Source organism: Suricata suricatta, chromosome 1 (genome assembly GCF_006229205.1).
Source record: "Suricata suricatta isolate VVHF042 chromosome 1, meerkat_22Aug2017_6uvM2_HiC, whole genome shotgun sequence".
Taxonomy (NCBI): domain Eukaryota; kingdom Metazoa; phylum Chordata; class Mammalia; order Carnivora; family Herpestidae; genus Suricata; species Suricata suricatta.
This window is the reverse complement of record NC_043700.1, coordinates 110,843,030-110,861,144: the sequence shown is the minus strand read 5'-3', so window position 1 is coordinate 110,861,144 and position 18,115 is coordinate 110,843,030. Positions and strand designations below refer to the sequence as shown.

The following is an 18,115-nucleotide window of genomic DNA, read 5'->3' as shown; positions in this document are numbered from 1 at the left end:
AATTCCACCTAGAAAATTAAAAGCTCATAGGGAAATCTATGTCCAGATCTGTCTAGGCATAACACTTTTAAAATACATCTTACTCAGCACTAAATAATCCTGTAGAATCCAGAAACAAGTGCCTTTATTCCATTTTAGGAACTTTTCATCTATTATACCTTTGATTATTTTTCCCTTCTATTTTTTCTTCTCTCTTTATGGAACTCATGCTAACTGTACATTTGACCCTTCAATTTATTTTCTTGTTTATTAAGCATTGCTAGTGTTTAATGTACAATTGTTTATTAACAATTTATAATGCTTTTGATATTTTTTAAATCTTAAGAATTAAATTTTAGTGGTGCCTGAGTGGCTTAGTCAGTTAAGGGTCTGACTCTTGATTTTGGGGCAGGTCACGATCTCACTGCCTGAGATCAAGCCTGTGTCAGGCTCCATGCTGGCTGTGGAGCCTGCTTATGAGTCTCTCTCTCTCTCTTTCTCCCTCTGCCCTTCTCCCACTTGCACATGTTCTCTCTCTTGCTTAAAAAAAAAAAATTAAATTTTAATTTCCCCAAATTCTTAAATTTTCTGATTGACTCTAATGGAAGGCTGTTTTGCAGCTCAAATCCTAAGGAATGAATGAAATTTTGTGAAAAAAAAAATTAGAGCAACAAAGTAAGAATTAAATTTTATCTTAATTATCTCTAAGAAATAATGCAAAAACTTTAAAAATGTGTGTTCATACTAATGTATAAGATGTACATAGAAAAAATATATATACGATCATAGTTTCATTGGTACTTTATTTACACTCCTTAAAAAGGTAATAATAAAGCTAGAGTCCTTTACTGACTCATTTTTCAAACTGTGTGTGTATGATTGTTTATTAAGTCCTCATATTCCCCTATCATGCTTCAGTATTATAGTATCTAGACATAGTTCACAGCTGTGCTTATTAGTCTTAGCAGTGGTGGTTCATCCTATGCAGATCTAATGTTGATTATCTAATTTCTGGAACTGAGAAGATACTTTGCTCATCTTCATATCTTCTACCTATTTTTTTGCTGCTGTAACAGATACCGAAACTAAGAAGAGGAGATAAAACTTAAATTTCACCATTTTGGACTTCTCTGCAAACTTTAAAAATAAATGCAAAATCCATAAGAACATAATCTTTTCTGGGGTGCCTGGGTGGCTCAGTCGGTTGGGCCTCCGACTTCGGCTCAGGTCAGATCTCACGCTCTTGGGTTCGAGCCCTGGGTGGGGCTCTGTGCTGACAGCCAGCTCAGAGCCTGGAGCCTGCTTCCGGTTCTGTGTCTCCCTCTCTCTCTGCCCCTCCCCCTCTCATGCTCTGTCTCTCTCTGTATCAAAAATAAATAAAACATTTAAAAAAAATTTAAAAAAAAGAACATAATCTTTTCAGAGCTCCACTTCCCTAACTTGAGGGAAAGAAGGGAACACTAGAAAAAACAGACAAGTAATATCCAATTCCTAAACAAAATCTTTTTTTATAGTTCTCTTTGTGGGAGCATTTTATTTTATTTTTTAAATTTATTGTCAAACTGGCTTCCATACAACACCCAGTGCTCATCCCAACAAGTGCCCTCATCAACTAAACAGTATCTCTTAATTCTACCTTTGAAATATGTCCTAAATCTATGTCCCATCATTTCCACACACTCTGAAACCATCATGCTGTCTTACTTTGAATATTTTTTTCCCCAGTATAATCATAATGGGTCTCTCTACTTCCGGCTTTGCTCCCTCCTCACCTTACCTTGGTCTTATACCCAAACACAGAAATTCAAGTGATCATTTAAAAATTGAGTCAGATCTTGCCTCTGCTTAAAACCATTGGTGGATCCCCATTTATTTAAAAATAAAAGCCAAAGTCTTTCCATGGCCCATGAAGTGTCAGGTAATCGGCCACTGTTCACATTTTGGTAAATGGCCGTTCTCTCTTGCTCACCTTCATGGCTTTCTTGCTGTCCCAGCAACCTTTCTGCATGTTTTTGCACTTTCTGTTCCCTTTTCATGGAACACCCTTCCTTCAGATATCCACATGTGTTGTTTCTTTTGTGTTCTCTCTTTAAGCATTACTTTTTCAGAGACACATTCCCTAACCATTCTGTCTAATAAAACTGCCATTCTTACCGTGCCTTGTTTTCTTTCTTAAAATTGTCATCACTTTGCCTAGAATTAGTTTTTTTTTTCCTGCTTTTAAAAAAAGTCATTTCTTGTTTGCTTCCTCCAGTAGGTGTGAGTTTTGTGAGAGCAGAAGCATTTCTTTTTTTTTTTTTTTTTTTTTTTTTTTGATCACTGACATATAGCTTCAGCACACAGAGCCATGGCTGGCAGTGGTAGGCACTCAACCAATATTTGGTGAATGTATGAGTGGATAAAAATAGTGAAAGCACAATGGTAATGATATAAATTTATTTTTTACTGCTTTTCTCATAAGGCTACCAGTGTTGTGTTTTCTCTCCTTATTCCTTCCCATCAGAAAGTAAAGTATCCATTGAGCACAGATAGGTGAAATTAGGCCTTGGGGTCCATGTGCCTTCACTGAGACAATATCCCAGGAGCTCAGGGTGCAAGGAAATATTTGTAGCTACAATACCGTGTATGTTGGCAACCTCACTTTCTGATGTTATTGTAATTGAATAGTATTCAGTTATATTGTGTGTTAAAGAGCCTTTTGTGCCTACTGCAAAATATAAGTATGATTTGCAAAACTACATTTTAAACAACTGATTTATAAATAGACTTTGGAGCTCAAGCCTCCTGAAAGATGAGCACTGCCTATGTTCTTCATTTTGCTTCCTTGCTTTCGGTTGTATATCAACTCCCTTCTGGGCAACAAGAACTAGAACTGTTTCCAATATCTCTCAGTATCTTCTCCCATGATGAGATAATATTTGGTTAGTTCCTTAGTTCTGGGTCAAGAAAACTTGGCATTTATTTCATAGTGAAAAATAGTTACAGTTAGATGATTCTTCATAGATATGGCTTATATTGGTTTTGAAATACCTTCTTTATTCACTTTAAATATGGCTAAAATGAATCCATAATATTTGGAGTGTATTTTTCTTGCTGCTGTTATTGTATTTATTGTTAAAGTTTCAAAACCCTACAGTATTTGAGTTTGATTTGTAAGCCCCATGACAGGTGTTCTACTTCTGTTTTGTTCAATGTCTAGCATAGTTTTGTTTAGTGTCTAGCATACTTCCTGGAACATTAAAAGCTACAATTTATATTTGTTGAATGCAGAGCAAGTACTCCCAGAGATTTCTCATTATTCCAAAGACTTGGTAGCATGTGAAACCTAGAATGAGTAATATTCTACTCAATACTGGTGAAATGAAGTACAAATAGGTAGAGTAGCTCCTTCTTTACTTTTCTTCCAAGCATAGAGGACTTTCTGAAATCAGAGAATTGATTAATGAGTTTTTGACATCATAATATATAACCAGGTAAGAGAAACCAGTAATCCCTTATTGATATTCTATTCTTCAAATAATGGCAGGAAAATGAAAAAAAATCAGAGGTCCAAAAAGTTTTAAACAGTATAACTTAGTGAGTCATCTTCTGAAATATTTAAATTCTATAGTGAGTGCAAGATTCAGCTCTTGAGCTGCAACTGCTTTTTGATAAAGGACATTGGTTCATGCTGCCAGTATTATATCTACCTCTATATTGTGAAAAGTACAGTGTGATACCTACGATGTTGGAACAGGTAAGACAGCATTCATGCTTGAGGACAGACCCACAGAGATAGACTAGACTCTTTCAGATTGCATTATTCATTTTCATATGCTTGTCTTTACTTGTTTTGGAAATCTGTTTTCTAACCTTCTTTCAAGGCTTATCATCTCCATATCTCCATAATAGCATTTCTCAGAGGCCAAACAAAATTATTGGATATTTTGTATTGCAAAAAGACATTGTTGACTTTAAATGAGGCTTTGACTTTTCATGTGATTCTGGGCAGGAAGTTTACAACTTCATCATTTATTGAATGAAAGACTTGGACAAATTTTTTTGAAATTTCACTGAACTTAAAATTCAGCATAGTAGATATGTAGTATATGTGACTACTTGTAGCATATTGCTGATGTTAATTTGTTTTATTGCATTTTGTAAATGACTACATTATTATTTCCTTTCAAGGAAAAAATAGTATTACATTCAAATGTCTGTATATTTAGGAGAAACATTTCAAAACTATTAAGGTTGAATTCATGGTTTCTTACAGTTACTCTTTTTACTTTCAGTAGTGTTTCTCATAATGTGAGAATATTTGTGGACCTAAGATGTGAAACTGATGAACTCTCTGTCCAATTAAAAAAAAAAATCTTTAAGTGAGGGAAAGAGTATTCATCAGAATTATTCTACTAGATGATATATTTTCGATAATGAATCTGATGGGGCAATTAACAGTTTTTTGTAAGTTGGCTATGCTACTACTATCTTGTTATACATTGATAATGCTTTTCTGATAGAATAGAGAGCAAAATTACTTTGGTCTTATTTCCATTAACTAAACCTTAAATATTCCTTCAGAGAATAGCTATGAAAAAGAATTCTGCTTCTCAGCCCTGTTAAGAATATAGATTTTGTTTTTTAAGAAGGATGTTCACTCCTGCGTGCCAAGCCAAAGGATAAAAATTTTACCTATCTTTAATCCTTAAAGGAAAAGGTACATAAAATTGCTACATACTGCATATAGTATACTAAAGTAATAAGTTCCTGGTTAATCTTTTAAGAAAAAATCAAGTTGATTGAAAAATAAGAAAATAATGAGTCATTTTAGTAAGTAAAGGGAATAAAATCTAGTTTTGAAAACGACAGATTTGTTTGAGAATGAAAAGTTGATGTGTCCAAAGAAGTTTGCTGATTTATTTTCTCTATTGCTCAGTGAATGCAGAAGTCCATTTATTCAGATATTAATACTAGGTAAATAGAGATATCTTTGAGGTCAGGCTACTATTAGGATAATTCCTCTAAGCAAACTGGTGTATAGCTAGGATTATAATTTAACAAATTAATACTGGTTATGAAAAATCTTGACTTTTTCAGGACTTCAGTTTAATGAAACATTGACTGACAGTAAATGTATATATGGAAATATAAAACATTTTACTCATGCTTATAAAAATTTTCCAGTTGACCCTTGAACAACACAGGTTTGAACTGCTTGGGTCCACTTATACAGAGACTTTTTTTCAAAAATAAATACAGTATGGTAATATAAATGTATTTTCTCTTCCATATGATTTTCTTATTAATATTTTCTTTAAATTTATTGTAAGAATATAGCACATAACACATATGCAAAGTATGTGTTGACTGCTTATGTTATTGGTAAGGTTTCTGGTCAGGAGTAGCTATTAATAGTTAAATTTTGAGAAGTAAAAAGCTATACATAGATTTTTGACTGTGCAGAGGATCGGCACCCCAACCCCTACATTGTTTCAGAGTCAACTCAGCATCATTTCATAATGGTAGGTAGCAGTGACTTTAAAGGACAATAAACCTCTTTCTCAAAATACACATTGACAAAATTATTATAATTATGAATTTGACGTGCTAATTCCATTGTCACCTAGAACTGCAATTTGTTCTATCACTATGGTACATATATGAATACAATTTTAGGGATATCAAAGAGAAAAGAGCAAGTCTATATACATAACCATGGTAACCCTACACCTTATTTGATAGGTTTTTAAATATTTTACCACTGTTTTCTTCTTACAGAAATGATTTGTACATTTTAAGAGCCCTTTTTGAGAAATGGCTCACTACACACACAGAATTTATAGTCACTAGGATTTTCTAATACATATTTAGAAAAAAAAGACTTGATATATTAGTAGAATTACATATGGTTAAAAAGTTAAAAAAATATTTTTAAAAACCCCTGAGATTTCCAATTTCCACTTTAACATGTAAGGAGTTTACTATCGCAACAAGTAAAAAGCTGAACAAACTGAAAAAATTGACAACTCTTCTTAGCTCTGTCAGAGAAGTGAGGTCACAGGGCAAACCACTGCCCCCAAAAGTGGAGAGACAGGCAAATACAGAGAACCATAACTTATCAGAGCAGAAACCCACAGAAGTAGAAACATCCACAGAAACTAGTGCCAGGGTAGAAAAACCTGAACTATAAAACAAATTGCTGGAGGCTCAGTATGGATAAGGCATAGAGTAAAAATCCCAGGGGACACAGGTATGGGGATGCCCCCCCGCTTCATGAGTTTTACCTCCAGGTGATCTACCAGGTACCTTCAGTAAATATCAGAGGAAAGTCCCTTGTACTTCATTAGGGAGAGAGATGAACCATTTTGAAACATGCCAGAACATTCTGTTCTTCTTACAAGGTCTTTCAAAAGAAACTATTTCAAAAGGAACTATAGAGCCTAAAATACCTGGGGGAAGGGCAGGTTTCCAACATTAGCTCCCTCTCACCTTCTGTGTAGGAGAAAGGGAATATATACCTCCAGACCCCTCCAGCTATCCTATCCTATGTAAGGAGGGAGTGGTTGGCACTGAGAAGCACTGGTGAAGTTCAAAGTCCAGTGGCACAGGCTGACCAAAAGACTGAGGTGGAACCTATTCATAGGACAGCAGAATGTTCCCCATCCCTCCACACCTTACCACGACATTACTGAAGGTCTCTTTACCACAGTTCCTTTTCCTCAACACATCTTGTCTACCTTACAACAAAAAATTACCAGGCATACTAAAAGACAAAAATAGCTCAAAGAGACTGAACAAGTATTAGAATCAAATATGGCAGGAATGTTGAAACTGTTACACCAAGAATTTTTTAAAACTGTGGTTAATATATGAAGGGCTTTCATGAAAAGCGTAGACATCATGCAAGAACATGATGCAGACATAAGCAGAGAGATGGAAATTTTAAGAAAGAAAAATGTTAGAGATCAAAAATAAATAAATGAAAAATATCTTGTTAGACTCATTAGTAGACTGGATACAACTAAGGAAGGAATCTCTGAGCTTGAGACTATGATTGGAAGCTTCTAAAACTGACAAAGAGAAAAATTAAAGGGGGAAAACAATTATAAAAGATGTGATACAGACGTTATGAGAAGAAGAAGAGAAAGGAATAGAAGCAATATTTGAAGCAGTAATGAATGAGAATTTTCCTAAGTTAATGTAAGACACCAAACCACAGATCCAGGAAACTCAGGGAATACCAAGTAGGATAAATACCAAGAACAAAATCAAAAACAAAAAAAGCAAAACACTAGATGGAGGCATATCATATTCAAACTTCTGAAATCAAAGATAAAAATTCTTGAAATAAACCAGAAGAAAACTACACCTCCACCTATAGAGGAGCAAAGATAAGAATTATATATGACCTCTCCTGGGCCACCATACAACCAAGAAGAGAGTAGAGGGAGACATTTAAATTGCTGAGAGAAAAAACTCCACCAATCTAGAATGCTGTCCCCTCTGAAATTATCTTGCAAAAATGAAAGAGAAATAAAGACTTTTCTCAGAAAAAAACAAAAATTGAGGGAATTCGTTAACAGTAGATTTTCTTGCAAGAAATGTTTTAAAAAAATCTTCATAGACAAAGAAAATGACATAGATCAGAAACTAGGGTCAACATAAAGCAAGGAAGAACACTGAAGAATAAATAGCTGAAGGTAAAATAATATCTTTTTAATTTATTTTGTTAATTCTAACATATAACAGTTCATTTGAAATAACAGTACACTGAGTGTATAAGTGAAATAAATGACAGAAATGATAAAGAGACAGAAGGAGAAATTAAGAATATTTTGTTATTTTAAGGTACTTGCATTACTCAGGAAGTGGCATAGCATTATTTCAAAGTGAACTTGGGTTGTTGTAAATGTATATTGCAAGCTCAAGGGCATTCACTAAAGAAAGTTTAAAAAGAAGTATAACTACTATGCTAAGAAAGAATTAAAAAAGGAAACATAAAAAGCTCAATTAGGGGCACTTTGGTGGCTCAATCAGTTAAGTGTCTGACTCTTGGTTTTGACTCAGGTCATGATCTCACAGTGTGTGAGTTTGAGCACTGGCTGTTAGTATGGAGCCTGCCTGGGTTTCTGTCTCATCTCTCTCTCTCTCTCTCTCTGCCCCTCCCTTGCTCTTCTCTCTCTCAAAAATTAATAAACATTTTTTAAAAAGCTCAATTAAAAACATAAAAGAGAGAAAGAGTATGGAAGACAAAAATAGGAACAAAGGCCAAAGGTAATAATTAGAAAGCGGTAATAAATATGACAGATATTAATCAGCTATATCAATAATCACCTTAAGTATCAATGATCTAAATTCACTAATTAAAAGAGATAGAGTGGATCAAGTAAACAAGACCCAATTACATATTATCTAAGAGATGCTTACCATAAATATAAAGACAAATGCAGGTTAAAAGTGAAGGGATAGAGGGGCACCTGGGTGGCTCAGTCAGTTAAGCATCTGACTTAGGCTCAATCTTGCAGTTTGTGAGTTTGAGTTCCATGTCGTGCTCTGTGCTGACAGCTAGGAGCCTAGAGCCTGCTTTGAATTCTGTCTCCCTCTCTCTGCCCCTCCCCTGCTCGCTGACTCCTGCCTACTCTCTCTCTTTCTCTCACTGAAATAAACATTTAAAAAAAAAAGTGAAGAGAGAGAAATATATACCATGTCAACCCTGATCAAAAGAAAAGCTGGGGTAACTGCATTAATTTCAAACAGAGCAGACTTCAGAGCAAAGAAAGCTATCAGCCATAAAAAGATTGCTTAGTGATAAAGAAGTTAACACTCCAAGAAGACATAACAGTCCTTAATGTGCATGCATCTAACAACGGTGTCAAATACATGAGGCAAAAACTGATAGAGCTACAAGGAGAAACAGATGAATCCACTATTATAATTGGAGACTTTAATGTTCCTCTGTTGGAAGTGGACTGATCCAGCAGGCAGACAGTCAGTAAGAGTATAGTTGTGCTCAATAGCACTGTCAATCAATTGGATATAATTGACATCTATGGACTACGTCACCCAACAACAGCAGATTACATGTTCTTTTCAAGCTCTCATGGAACATTTAACCAACACAGACCACACTTAGGGCTATAAAACATACATTAACAAGTTAAAGAAAAGAAATTATACAGTGCATGCTCATAGACCACAAGGGAATTAAACCAAAAATCAATAATAGATCATTGGAAAATCCCAAATACTTGGAGATTTAACACCATACTTACAAATAGCACATGGGTCAAGGAGGAAATCACAAGATCTATAAAAATATTTTGAACTACTCTAGTTGATACTGATTTGTCATGCAGTTCCAGTACTACTTATATTTTTACTGTCTGCTTCATTTTTTGTGATTTCTTGCTGTCAGAATTTCACTGTCTGAGGACCTCAGACCACAGTGTTAAAAAAAAAAAAAAGGTGCAATTAAAGTTATTATAAATCTGAAAATTTTTTGAACTAAATGAAAATAAAACTTATCAAAAGTTGTGTGATGCAGTGAAAATAGGGCTTGTAGGGAAATTTATAGCATTGAATGCATATACTAGAAAAGATCTAAAATCAGTAATCTAAGCTTCTATTTTAGGAAACTAGAAAAAGCAAATTAAATCTAAAATAAGTAGAAAAAATTAAAAATTAAAGCAAAAATCAATGAAAATGAAAACTAGTGGAGAAAATCAACAAAACAAGGTATTTCTTTGAAAAAATAAAATAGATGAGCCTCTAGCCAGTTAATAAGATAAAAAGACACAAATTACTAATATTAGAAATAAAAGAGGGGACAGCAGTACAGATCTCATGGACATTAAAAGGATAATAAAAGAACAACTCTATGTGCACAAATTTGGTAAATTAGATTATAAGGACCAATTTCTTAAAGGCACAATCTGCCAAAACTCACACAAGAAGTAGAAAACTTAAATAGGATTGTATCTATTAAAGAAATTGAATCCATAATTAATGACCTTCCAAAAAAGAGCATAAGACTCATATAGGTTCACTGGTGAATTCTGTCAAACACTTAAGGAAGAAATACAATTCTCTATAATCTCTTTCACAGAAATACTCCCTAACTCATTCTGAGGACAACATTACTCTAAAACAAAACTAGACAAAGACATTACAAGAAAACTACAGAACAGTATCTCTCATGAACACAGATGCAAAAATCCTTAACAAAACATTAACAAATCCCACAATATACAAGAGAATCATGCAGTATGACTAAGTTAGATTTATGTCAGGTATGCAAGGTTGGTCCAACTGGCAAGAGTTAATGAATTGATCACATTAACAGGCTAGAAGAAGAAAAACTACATCGTCCTATCCATGGATGCGAAAACAAAAACAAAAACAAAACCGCATTTCACAAAATCCAAAACCTATTCATGATGAAAATCACTCAGCAGACTAAGACTAGAGGGAAACTTCCTCAACATGATAAAGAACATCTACAAAAAGCCTACAGCTAACATCACAGTTAATGGTAAACAAAATTATCTCATGATCAAAAACAAGGATGTCCCCTCTTTTTACTGCTTTTCAGCATAATAATGGAAGTCCTAGTTAGGTAAGGTAAGGAAATAAAAGGTATAAAAGTCAGAAAAGAAGAAATAAAAATGTCTCCAGATGAAATGATCTCCTATGTAGAAAACCTGAAATAATCAACAAAAAATTTTTCCTGCAACTGATAAGCAATTACAGCAAGCTCACAGAGTACAAGGTTAATATACAAAAGTCCATCACTTTTCCTTCATATCAACAATGAGCAAGTGGAACTTGAAGTTGAAATCACATTACCATTTACATTAGAATCCCCCCAAATGAGGTGCTTAGGTACAGATTTGACAAAATAGGTACAACATCTGTATGAGGAAAAACTACAGCATTCTGATGAAGTATATCTAAAAAAGTGGAGAGAGAGTCCATGTTTGTGGATAGGAAGACTCAATATTGTCAAGGTTTCAATTCTTCCCAACTTGATCTATAGATGCAACACAATTTCAGTCAGAATCCCAATATATATGAATATAATGAATGTATTATAAAGTTTATATAGAGAGGCAGAAAATTCAATCAATATTCAAACACAGTATTGAAGGAGAAGAGTAAAGTTGGAGGACCAACACAACTTCAAGTCTTATTATAAAGCTGCAATAATCAATACAGTGTGGTATTGGTGAAAGGATTGAAAAAATAGATCAGTAGAACAGAACAGGGAGCCCAGAAATAGATCCACATAAATATAGTCAACTGACTTTTTACAAAGGCTAAAGACTGTATAATAAAAGTAAAGGTAATCTTTTCAGCAAATGGTTGAAAACAACTGGACATCCACATGCAATAACATGGATCTAGACACAAACCTTACACTTTAAACAAAAATTAACTCAAAATGGATCATAGACATAAATGCAAGATTTAAAACTATAAAACTCCTAGAGATGGCATAGGAGAATTGATGAGCTTAGATATGACAATGACTTTTTAGATACAACACCAATGACATGATTCATGAAAGTAATAATTTTTAAGCTGAACTTCTTTAAAATTAAAAAATTCTGCCCTGCTAAAGTCAATGTCAAGCGAGTGAGAATACAAGTCACAGACTGGGAGAAATTATTTACAGAACACTGATCTGATAAAGGACTGTTATCCAAAATATACAAAGTATACCTCAAATTCTCAACATTTTTAAAAAATGAACATAATTTTTTAAATGGGTAAAAACCTGAATAGATACCTCACCAAAGGAGATGTAGCAATGCAAGTAAGCATGTGAAAGATATTCAACATCATACCGCATTAGGGAATTTTAAATTAAAACAACAATGATATCCTACTACGTATCTGACACACCAAATGCTGGTAAGGATGTGGAGTGACAAAAAGCCTTCCTTGCTGGGGATGCAAAATGGTACAGCATCTGTGGAAGAAAGTTTGCCAGTTTCTCACAAAATTGAACTTACTCTTATCATACAATCCAGCAATTGCACTCCTTGATATTTACCCAAAGGAGTTAAAAAGTTATGTCTACCCAAAAACCTGCACATGCTGTAGATTTCCATACACCATGTAGCTTTTTTCCTAGTTCTCAAAACTATGTTTCAGTGAGTGAATGAATAAATAAACTTTGGTAGCCAGACAATGGAATTTTAGTTCAGCACTAAAATAAAACACACAAAAAAAATAAAACAAAATTGCTGTCAAACCATAAAGAAATATGAAAGAAACTCAAATGCATATTACTAAATAAGCCATTCTGTTTGAAACCAGTTGTAGGACATTCTGGAAAAGGTAAAATTATGGAGCTAGCAAAAAGATCAGTGTTTTTCACAGATTAGGGGGTAAGAAGGGATGAATAAGCACAGTATAGAGGATTTTTAGTATAGTGAAACTACTCTAGAGTGAGCCCTAATGTAAACTATGGACTTTCGGTAATAATGATTTATCAATGTATGTTCATCAGTCATAATAAATGTACAACTCTGGTGGGGGATGTTTATAGGGAGATTGTGCATGTGTGTGGACAGAAGTGTATGACAACTCTGTACTTTCTCCTAAATTTTAGAGTGAACCTGAATTTTCCCTAAAAAAGTAAAGCTTATTAATTAAAACATACAAAGCAACCTGAAAAAAAAGACCCTTTAAACTGATAAAAAGAAAATGAATTAGGCAATACAAGTATGTGTTCTCTTTATTATGGACAGCTGTAATGTTTCATTTCAAGTCACTCAGTTTTCCAACACGAAGTTAAGGAAAAGTAATTGAATCTCCTTCTTAATTCGCCTACAACCCTACTTAACAACACTAGTCCTTTATAAGAAGGCAAGTGGAAGAGGAGGTAGGGGATGCCCAGAGGCAGTCGATAGGCATAATTCAAGTGACTTCATTCAGTGCCTTTGGTACATCAAAGACTACCAGCCAAATTTATGTACCTATAGATTCATGCCTTTTCTCAGTGTTGAAGATGAAAAAGATTGTTTGGTTTTATGTGAGGATCCCTGTCCCATCACTCAAAAAATGAAGGGAATATATCTTCTTCATTTAGGAAATGACTGCTTATCATAGAAACTTATTTTTAGTCAGCTTTTACACTTACATGATTTATGTCACCTCTGACCTGCTTTCTGATAGAGCATGACTTCATTCATGGTTCTGGACATGACCTGTGTACACTGACCTGGTGTAAACCTGGAGTGTTAAGTCATTTCATTGGCACTTGCTGAAGGGAAGATTGGCATCCCACTATAAGACTGTCTGCAGTAAGGTTCTGTAAAGCAGCTACATTCCTGGTGAGACCTGATTAAGTTTATCTCACTATTAAGTTCTTCAGTATTACTCATCTTTCTCAAAATGAAACAGGTTTTTAGCATGCAGTATATCTGGTTTTTAGTGGCCAACTGAGCTGAAATAACAGGCATATACTAATGGTTATTCATTTGCTTTCCTTCTCTTCTTTACTGGTTCATTCTTGGAGCTTAGAGTAGGTATGTCTTTCTGGTCAGCTGACAATTGACCCTTCTTAGAAATGATACTTCCGTATCTCCAAGTATAAGGAGTTAGAGGTTCCACTTTTCATTTACCTTCTCATCTACTTAGAACCAGTGAAGAATCAGGACCTTCCATATTGATTTCCATGGTCTATGAGCCTGTGTCAACTTGGCACAACAGACTTTTTCCAGACATTTTTTTTTTCTGAAGGCAAAGTCAGTCGCTTCTTTTCCCCCAAACCCCACTTTGCTTCGTGATGATTTAAAAATGGTGACTTTACTTTCATAATCTAGAAATGTTGCCCCACATTCCAAAACCTCAGTCATTACTGCATAGAGGAAAGTAGAACTTCTCATGTATCTCCTCTTTTCTGCTCTTATACATTTACATATATAAAATACATGTAACAAATAATTATTGAGCTCTTTTAAAATATATAGTTTCTTTGTTTTAATAGGAGCTAAGTTATGTTTATTGTAGAGCTTATTTCCTGCACTCTGAAGTGACACTCAAAAACCTTTCTGAAATATAAACCTCTATCTTTTACTATCATTCCATTATCTCAAATAGTATTTCACATTCTAATTGATATTATCCTCTGATTATTCTTTATAATGCAAATCCTTATATTTTTCCTCCATGTTGCTTTCCCTCACTACCTCGTGTCCTACTTTAATTTTCATTCTTTGTTTGCCTCTGTAAACGATAAGTTCAAAAATAAAGTCTTTGCTTCTATAAATTATTATAATGCCCGTCTCTGTTTCTACCTAGAATATTTTAAAGCCCTTAACAAAGTTTGCATTACTTATTAGTCCCCTTCTCTAAACCATGATCAGTATACTCCAGTTAAGTCTTCTGTTAGTTTTCAGAGTTGTGTGATACATGTTTGTCTGGTTGAGATTTGAAAGCTCTAAATTTAGTAACACTTAATATACTTTTATAGGAGATTTTTTCCTGAGAATTTCTTGATTTTTACCTTGTCATGTGATGAAAAGTATGCATCAGAACACCATAACATAGCACAAACAGTGCTTTTCTACTTGCTTGCACTCTTCTGTTTTAGATGAATTGGTAATAGACAACCAACTATTCTATTTTGGTTTCTACAACACAGAGGTTGCTAGGTGACTTTAATCCCTTTCAACAAGAGGACAATAAACAACAAATTCATGCTATTTAGATGTACGTATTCCATCTAAAAGATCTAGCAAATAAAAAATGATTTAAAACACTTTCTTAATGCAGTTCTATATAGACTACCTCCTACGTCTCTGTAACATTGTATCAAATGATTTTTAATTATGCTGCTATTTCTTCCTTATTATGATTTTGCTTATTCCTAAGAGACCAACTATACCAAGTAGCAATAGTTGAACTTTATCTCCAGAAAATTGAATATATGTAAATCCTATTTAATATGAACATATGAACATGATAACTTGGTGAAAAACTTATGTCAAAATTTTGTTATTTAAGTATCTGTTTGAGCTTCTCATTCATTTCTGTGACTCTCCAGCCTTAAGTGTGATTACAGCTTTTCATTCTAAAGATCTTCTTTATTTAGGGAGAAAAATATTTAAATTCTATCCTGGTCATTATTTGAAGGTTTAACCTCATATTTTCAATTTTAATAATTTTATAATGTTATACAATATATTATAATTTTCATTTCATTTTGAAAATTAAAAAGTAAAACAATTTTCACCTTTAAGTTCACATTCCTTCCCCTATGAGGTTGCTTGCTAACTACTAAAATTAATAGTTAACATTTTATCCAACAACAAGTAGTAGATTTGCAAACACTTAAAGAATTGCTTAATGCTTTTTTAAATGTGTATTTAAGAATTATACAAACAGCTAGAGCCGCTATGCAGCAGGTGTACATGAATGTGGCTATGCTAATCGTTACTGAAATATTTCCAGGGTAGCCAGAGAATTCTTCCCTAAGATACTGTGACTCTCTTTGCATGACTCCCTGGACCTCCCCACAATCATGTAACTAGTATAATAGTATATGACCTGTAGGCAGACCCTAGAACCCTCTTCCAGCACTATGACCCATGTTTTAACATACCAGCTGTAAATATTTTTGTTACTTCTCATGTCCATGGCAAGAGAATCATCATTTATTTGTCTTAACTTGACCATTAATAAACTTTTTAAGAAGATCTTATGATAAAAGTATTATATATCATCTTAGTGACCCTTCAGTTTTGCAAAATGAATAATTTGTTTTTAACAGTCCTAGTAAGCTTAGCTTCAGAGTTTTCCTATATGTTCTGAAATCTTTTTAATGTAATATTCCATTTTAAGGAACAAAATAAAGTTAGTATCTTTGAGAAATTTGTGGAGTTTCAATTCTCCTTTCTTTGCGTTTAATTAGAAATAAGACTTGATAAAATTTCCTTTAAATTTTTAGAATGCAAAATGTAGACATTATTATAGCTGAAGCAATATTGTTTTTTACAAATAGTAATAAATCAAGTGTTGGCAGTTTTATATATAGTATAAAATTTCATTTTATACGAAGTTTGTCATATCATCAACCATTTGAATTTTTCTCATTGATCCTTTGATGTTTGTTTTGGTGTTATTAATGTAATGGTTTTAAACCTTAGCTCACATAGCCCATATGACTTCTAGCATTTTTACATGAAGATATTCTTTGGGCTATTGAATAATTTCTATCATAATTAATGATTTAAAATTTTATCCCTTTACTTTCCATCTGTCCTAAAACAAATGGTAAGATGGGGTTGGTATCTACCTAATAATTTTACTAAAAAGTAAGGGGAATGAACTCATTTTAAAGATATCTAGGTTAATGTTGCAGATTTGCAACAGTTTTTTAAAAAGCACTTACAGTCTACCAAGTTATTGATCTTCAATCTATGGCTGTTATAAATGGATGTAATTAGCAATTGACTCTAAATGAACCATGGTCATAGCTTCATTACTCTGAAAAATTCATTACATCAGTTTATAACATGAAATTGCTGTATCTAAAGGAATGGAAAAATTTCCTTGGAATCAATAATAAGCATTGTGACTCTTGCTTATGTTACATATTGTAACCTTAGATTTATTTATTATGCCTTCTTTTTAAAAATACATGTATTTGTTCCATCCATATGAAGTTAGATAGTATCTGAATCATAGAATCATAAAGCCTAAACCTGATTTGGAACAGAGATAATATAATTCAGTATGCTATAGACTTCTCTATTTCTCATTTTCCTCAAATGAATGGCTCAAGATCATGAAATGATGGAGGATTAATGTCAAAATTAAAACCTGAGATGGATTTATACTTTTGTTATATCTTCCATCTTCCAACTTCCTTAGTTTGTTCATGGGTTTATAAGGGTTATGGGAGAGAAGTTTCTCTTGAGATTCAGCTTAAAACCTAGCTCCCAGTAAAATTATTGCCCAATTGCCAACTCTCAAAGCTCTGTGTGAGAAGAAAAAAGGAAGTGACAGATGAGACATTAAATAAGTACACATGCTTTTCTTTACCTCTTTTCTCTCGTTCACTACATGAAATTTCTAGACAGGATCCCCAAAATGGTTGGATGTTAGGAATGGTAATTCTGTTACAGAGAATTGTAAACCACATTCTCTATTGGCTTTTCAGAGTTAAGACATTGGGCACACTTCTATTAGTTTATAATAGCCTAGTCTTGGACCAAACAAGTCAAGTATTAGCAAGTGTCAGAATGTCATAAAATTTTTTCATTTCAGATGCAAGAATTTATACATAGGTTATTTTCTATTTGATATTTATACGATGTTGTCTTCTAATTTGGTGTCTCCATTTTGGTTTTCAAAAATATCTATCTAGTTCATCATAACTTTTTGTTTGTTTCTGGAAGGTATATAAACTGATTTGATAATGTACATGGAATGCCAAATGAATTTATGTCTGCGCCTCTACATTTCTGTGATTGGTTCTTTTTTAAAAAAGATTTATTTATTTATTTACTTATATATTTATGACAGCATACATGCATGGGGGAGGGGTAGAGAGAGGGAAAAGGAATCCCAAGCAGGCTCTGCACTGTCAGTGCAGTACCCGACGTGGAGCTCAGTCTCACAAACCATGAGATCACAACCTGAGCTAAAATCAAGAGTGGGTGTGTAACCAAGTGAGCCACCCAGATGTCCCACTGTCATCGGTTCTTAAATAATTTCTTTGTGCAGTGGAAATACTGTGCCAAACAATTTACAACTGCTGCCTAATACTTCAACCTTGTTTGGCAGTTTTAGATATTTAAAGATTGTTGATTAGAAACAATCTTGTTTGGTGTATAGTTGTTTTTAACATAGTGGAATTTGTTTTTTAAAGGCTTACTGAATTTTTCCTTGGAGTCACCACTTTGTCTCTGTTAGGAAGTGCAAGGAGTAAATACGCATGAGGGCTTCCTTTAGTTTTCTTTTTAGAGTTTTAACTGCTGTCGTGATTTTTTTTTTTAAAGTATTAGTAGAGGAGTCATTACTGCCAAGTAGCTGACATTCTGAAATAGCACTTCCCTTTGGGCACCATACAATTGGGATCATGTACTTGCAGAGGGAGTGGGGGGGTGGTGGAGGAGGAAAACCATTTTATGGGCATATC

The 18,115-nt window shown here is 33.7% G+C and overlaps 1 protein-coding gene and 1 long non-coding RNA gene across 7 annotated transcripts in view; one reads left to right on the top strand and one right to left on the bottom strand.

Moving 5' to 3' along the window:
• Positions 1–18,115, top strand: part of TET2 (tet methylcytosine dioxygenase 2) — a 130,972-nt gene that overhangs the window by 16,778 nt on the left and 96,079 nt on the right. The window lies entirely within an intron of this gene.
• Positions 1,825–14,587, bottom strand: LOC115294571. Its single transcript, XR_003909967.1, has 2 exons — positions 14,477–14,587; positions 1,825–3,400 (listed from the first exon to the last, which is right to left on the bottom strand). It is a non-coding gene; the product is annotated as an uncharacterized LOC115294571 (long non-coding RNA).